Raw genomic sequence first — 6950 nt, 5'->3', positions numbered from 1 at the left:
TCATTTTGTCGTATAGTGTAATCATTGAGGCTGTTCTTAGAATGAAACTGTTTTTCATGCGGATGAGCGAAGCGAAGGAGCATGAAAGTAAATTTAATCACAAACAATGGAACCCCCATGAGCGGGCTAAGCACGGGCTAATCATACTAATATTCTGGTAGCACCATGTAATGCTTTACAAGGTGCTGTGGCGCAATTTTGCTGCCGATCGGACCGGGAACACCGGGGCGAAATCCTTCTCTTTTCGATAAGTACACTGGGTTTCTTTTATATGCGTTACATAACACATGGGACCAATGGCTTTACGTTCCATCCGAAAGACGAAGCAATGGTTAAGTGACATCATAATTTTGTAAAGTTAAGAAATCTCCTTAACATCTTTTGACCCAGAGGTGCTCGGTCCAAGTTGTCAAACATAATGATAATGAAGTAAATTTAATCACAAACAATGGAACCCCCATGAGCGGGCTAAGCACGGGCTAATCATACTAATATTTTGTAACCGTTGGAACCTACTTTATATCTTTGCCGGGTCAAACATCATTTAAAGGGGCATTACAGTATTACATTTAGTTTTAGCCCGCAAACGTAAAGTTAAAAAGCAATATAAAGACTAGGAAATAGAGTGCTCTCATAGTGGTGCACAAGGTTTGATACACACACATCTCAACGCGTGTTCAGGCTGTTAAGTCAACTTCTTAGTTTCTGTAAGTCGACTTAGTGAGATAAATTATGTCAGTTAGTCGACTAATCATTTTATCTAAGTCGACTTGGTGAGATGGATTATGTCAGTAAGTCGATTTACTATTTTATATAAGTCGACTTGGTGAGATAAATTATGTTGTTAAGTCAACTGATTGTTTTGAATAAGTCGACTTAGCAAGATAAAATATGTCGGTAAGTTAACTTATTCCACGCAATAAGTCGTCTTGATGAGTTTGTCACAATTTATATGTTTAAAAAATATATAAAGTTGTTTGGGGGGCTGACTCCGCCTACCTCTTTTGTGACGTCATTCATTTTGCCTGCAATGCGTATAGTAAACACACGTGCAAAGTACATGTACGTCCAAGTCATGAGTTGGTACATTTCAAAAAGTGTTTTTCTGCATTCAGCAGCAATACACCTGATCGGCATTGCCGGAAAAAAACAATTATTTTTTTTTTTGAAACGTACAAACTCACTTTGCAATTGTGTTTACTCTACGCATTACAGACAAAGTCTGCCTCGATTGACGTCACAAACAGCGCCTTCTCAGTTAACTGTTTATTCACATTACACTCATTAAAACACATATATAGTGACAAAAGCTTTATTTTGAAAAAATCACTTCCAGGTGACTTTAACTGTTTTCATTATTATTAGAGCGAGGGTGTACAGAACCGGTATACTTTCATTTCAACAAGTTCCAACAATAAACCTACGGGTATTGAGAACAAACTCGATGACGAAAATAGCACTGAAAAGTGCATGACAAACAACTTTTCAACTGCAGTCAACCAACCATAACTGGGTTCTATTTAAGTGCGTGCGATTGGTGTGTGTGATTTTGTTTTTCTTGAACAGACCAGCTTGTGATATCATTTTCTCTTTCAATAGTGTTCTCATACATAAACACAACTTTTATAGTTGGGCATAATCAGTAGCGTAAGAGGGCATGCTTGGAAAGTATGTGCACATTCGTGACGGTTTACTACATTCTATGTAATTAATGTATCTCAAGATTGTGCAATTATATCAGTGTCTTGTTTAACACATGTTTGAGCGTTACACCTGAACTCAGTTAAAGCAAGTTATTTAATAAAAAAAGCACGATATAAAAGACCCTTTCCTCACTGCAGCAGCTGTTTTTGTAATCCACCCTGTGTTCCAATAAGAGCATATAATGACTAAGAGACAAAGACGTTTTAAACAGAGTTTTGTTTTATTGACACAAAAAAAACTTTTAATGTAGGCCTACTACAAATTTACCGCATATTTATAACTAAATTTCGCCAAATTGTTAGTTTAAGGCAGTGTACACTATTGGTAATTACTCAAAATAGTTTTTAGCATAAAACCTTTCTTGGTAACGAGTAATGGGAAGCTTTTGATAGTATAACACATTGTGAGAAACGGCTCCCTCTGAAGTAACTTAGTTTTTGAGATAGAAGTTATTTTCCACGAATTTGATTTTGAGACCTCAGATTTAGAACTTGAGGTCTCGAAATCAACCATCTAAACGCACACAACTTCGTGCGACAAGGGTTATTTTTTTTTCATTATTATCTCGCAACTTCGATGACCGATTGAGCTCAAATTTTCACAGGTTTGTTATTTTATGCATATGATGAGATACACCAACTGTGAAGGCTAGTCTTTGACAATTACCAATAGTGTCCACTGCCTTTAAAGGAATGCGTTGCCTTGGACCGGTCGAGTTTGTCGTTGAAACGCGTTTGTAACCGTTTGTTATAAAATGCATATGATTAGAGAGATATTTTAAAAGTATAATATAATGATCCACCCAAAGATAACTCGAAATTGCATGGTTTTCCTTTTACCTCGTCGACTAACACGGCCGGCCATGTATGGGAGTCCTATGTGTGGGAGTCCCATACATGGCCGACCGTGTTCGCAAAGTAAAAGAAAAACCACACAAATTTGTGTGGATCATTGTATCCTACTTTTAAAATATCTTTCTAACTATATGCATTTTTAAACAAACGGTTTCAAACGCTTTTCAAAGACCAACTCGACCGATCCAAGGCAAACTTGTCCTTTAAGGTGTGAGATAAGTAAATACTTTCGTATCTAAACAATATATCTTCTCACGCGAACCCAACATACAACAATTTGACGAAACATACGGACATTGAGGGGGCAAACAAATTTGTTATAGGCAAATTATTTATGTATATTTATTTGTATTTCATCACCATTTTTATGTAGGGGCTGTTTATGATCAGCTTCGTTGACAATTTACAATGTTATAGTTTTCTAGTTGAATCATTCATAAAACGTATCATAACGTAGAGAAACATCCAACTAATCTCATTCATAAAACTACTTTCATTTACCAATAAAACAAATTCAATGTTAAAAGTAGTGGACACTATTGGTAATTTCTCAAAATAATTATTAGAATAAAACCTTATGGGGAGAGGTTGATAGTATAACACATTGTGAAAAACGGTTCCCTCTGAAGTGCCATAGTTTTCGAGAAAGAAGTAATTTTCGACGAATTTGATTTCGAGACCTCAGATTTAGAACTTGAGGTCTCGAAATCAACCATCTAAACCCACACAACTTCGTGTTACAAGGGAGTTTTTTCTTTCATTATTATCTCGCAAGTTCGATGACCGATTGAGCTAAAGTTTTAACAGGTTTGTTATTTTATGCATATGTTGAGATACACCAACTGTGCAAGCTAGTCTTTGTCAATTACCAATAGTGTCCACTGCCTTTAACAAACAACACTGAACTGAATTTCGAAATAGAAACTTAAAAAGTTGGCAGCAAAATAATTAATTCGAGCAATTAAAAAGTGAACAGTTTAAATTTCTCCACACGACTTAAAATGCACAAACTAAGATTCTTTAAATTTGTTTCATAAACGTTTATTGAATCATTAAACAGTATGAATGACAATTGAGTACACACATTTAAAGGCAGTGGACACTATTGGTAATTACTCTAAAAGATTATTAGCATAATACGTATCTTGGTAACGAGTAATGGAGAGATGTTGATTGTATAAAAAATTGTGAGAAACGGCTCTCTCTGAAGTAAGTAGTTTTCGAGAAAGAAGTATTTTCCACGAAATGGACTTCGTTTGACAAGGGTGTTTTTTCTTTCGTTATTATCTCGCAACTTTGACGACCAATTGAACTCAAATTTTCACAGGTTTGTTATTTTGTGCATATGTTTTATTATTATCATTATTATTGATGGTTTAATAAAATTGAACTTGGCTAAATGGCGTCAATAAACATGTTATACAGTAAAATATTAAACAATTAACATTAAGCAATGCACAATTGCAACATGCGTCATCGGCCGCCATCCTTGATAAATGTGTACCCGTGAAAAGCCATCACTGGCCAAAGGTCGAGCATAGCGCGTACACACTTTAAAAAAAAACATTGTTACAACAAAGATGGCGGCAAAACATACTAAAAGCAAAACATACTAAAAGTCAAACACTGAAGGGACTACACAAAGTACCCAAACCCTTTAAAGCAAAGAAGGAAAGGGATGATAAATAAAAAAATAAAAAAAGACAACCTACAGACAACATGGAACAATTTAAAATACAGGTGGAAAACACCTTCAAGGAAAAATAATTTTAAAAATCCAGCAAATGCTGGGAATTGCAAGTATTTATGTAAAAATGAACTAACTATCGTTTAAGAGGCAAATTAGGTATGGAATTGCACTGTTCTTTGGCATCTGTTTGTCTTATACCTTATTCTAGAGATGGCTGTCTCTTAAGTTATATTGCACTTGATCTCTACGCTGTTTGGGCAGCCAATCCTCATTGACTCTGTCAGAAACACCAAGTGATGAGAGGACTGGTCTTTGACAATTAACCAACTAGTCCAGTGTCCATATAAAGTCACTTCTATATGCAATTAAAACAAAATAATAGAACTGATTCATTTTAATCTAAGCAATTCTTTACGTTTTAATTTACTATAATATATGAATAAATATGCAGTTAAAAGTTTTCTTAAAGTGTATCTTCAATCAATATTAACAACGTAAAACTACATTATTTCAATGGGTATACTGGAGAGTTGTTAAAATTATTTCTATCAATTATTTCAGTATTTAAAACAATTTTATCTTAACCATCAAAAAGTGATCATAATTATGTCTGTAATAAGGCATACATGTAGTGCAATGTAAAAACACAACACGGTTCTTGGAAATAGTTGTCTTCATCGCATATTATTTGTATAACTGTTCAGTAACACACGTCAAGTAAAAACGCTGTTTGCGATTATTGTTATGTAATCTTTGACATTGCTCTGCTAAACGTCGACTGCTACTAGTTTTATTCAGCTATCTATCTATATACCAAACAATATTTCCTATACAGGATGGAAACAAAGTTTTGTACACAAACTAACAATGTTATATCCTCAAAAGTTAACAGAAAAGCCAGTGTCGCGATCCTCAAAGTTCGTCTGATGAACCATGGGCGTCAATCAGGGGGGGGGGGGGGGGGGGGTCAGGGGACATCTCCCCCCCACCTTTTGGAGGGTGGGGGACACAATATCAAATGTCCCCCCCCACCTTTTTGACCACCTTCATCATGAAGCCCAAGTTTTGCACTGTGTAAGACGAAACCCTGTGTCCCTATATGGGCATTAATCCTGTGGGCAAAAGATGACACAATATCCCCTCTCTAAGTTGGTCCTAGATTGCATCACAGAGCATCTAAAATGCAAAATTTTCCCGGGCCCTTAATCGGGCCCACACCCCGAGCCGTAAAGGCTTCTCACACGCATGCTCCATCGTTGACAGATTTGCACCTCCCCCTTGAAAGAGTGGAAGGGACGTGTACCCGACCCCACCCCACCCCACCCCACCCCATTTTCGAAGGGTGGGGGACACAGTATCAATGTTCCCCGTGTCGTTTGACTGCCTTTATTATGAAAATCGTGTTTTGCACTGAGGAAAACCAACTATTTGTGAACAATATAACCAAATACGCCACCCCATTTAATAATCGTATTATGTGCTATGAGAACAGCATTTAAATGAGTTTTATATATCAACACTTGTTAGGTTGATTTGAACCCCTTATTCCGAAACAACATGTATACAATTTAAAGTATGTACCAAGCCAATAACCTTCATCAGGTCGGATTTTGTATCACTGGTTTTACACGATTTGGAATATGTACATACCCTAGGTCAAGATGCCAGACCATCGCCAGGTCCTTGCCGGTGTCCAAGGGAATTCTGTCAGCCGGAGATCCTGTCCACCACATGGGAAATTAACAGTGGTTTTTTTTTTCGGGGGGGGGGGGGGGCACACAGAATCCTCTGGGGACATCTCCTGCCCCACCGGTATCCATTTGTACTCCTGGGTGGAGGCGAGCAAATACAAACAAGTGTCTTGCTCAAAAACAGGGTCGCGAGTGATCAGGCTAGGATTCGAACCCAATTGTTTAAATTGCAGTATTGGAATCAAACCTCCTAGACCGCTAGACCATGAACCGATCCTATTCTAGAAGTATTTTGAACTTTTAAAACGGATTACTTACAAATCTTACTTTACGACATTAAGTTCAACAAACTTCGTTAGCTTCGACATTTCCTTTCAAAAAATGTAAAGCATAACATAACAGTAAAAATACTATATTCAATAAAATAGAGATTATTTTTAATGTTGACTTGATATTGATTCTGCTCTTGGTGGTTTGTGGTGAACGCTGCACTCATTCTCTTTTCCATTTTAGCTTTGAGGAAGAGAGAGCACCTTCATGTTATTTGTATTTCTCTTTATTTTGCAGGGGTCTGACCATGCTCCACTCTGACCATTCCGTGAGGGATAAGCTCCCAGATCTATCTGTGAGTACTTTTCTGTATTTAAATCCTCATTTTGTTACAGATATATTGTTATTATTTTCAGGTCTGAATGGAATCTTGCATGGGTTTTTTGTCATTATGAGTTCAGTTCAAAAGCAGATTTGGTTTATTGAATGAAAGATTCTGGGGTTTTATTTATGGAAATGGCTTTCTACTTGTTAAAATCAAAACAATGGCGATTCGTTTCTTATAATCTACAAAAAAGAAAAGAAAACAAGTTGTGCCTTATAGGGGATACATAATTATTCTTAACTTTATAGTCAAAACATGAGCTGTGAATAGTATAACACTTTTCATCCCCGCTGGGGAATTTATAATATCTACCAAATAACACAGTTATCTAATTCATGCAAGCCACTAGAAAACTT

The sequence above is a fragment of the Asterias rubens genome, chromosome 12 (assembly GCF_902459465.1).
Source record: "Asterias rubens chromosome 12, eAstRub1.3, whole genome shotgun sequence".
In the NCBI taxonomy this organism is placed as follows: Eukaryota; Metazoa; Echinodermata; class Asteroidea; order Forcipulatida; family Asteriidae; genus Asterias; species Asterias rubens.
Note: the sequence above shows the minus strand (reverse complement) of the source record.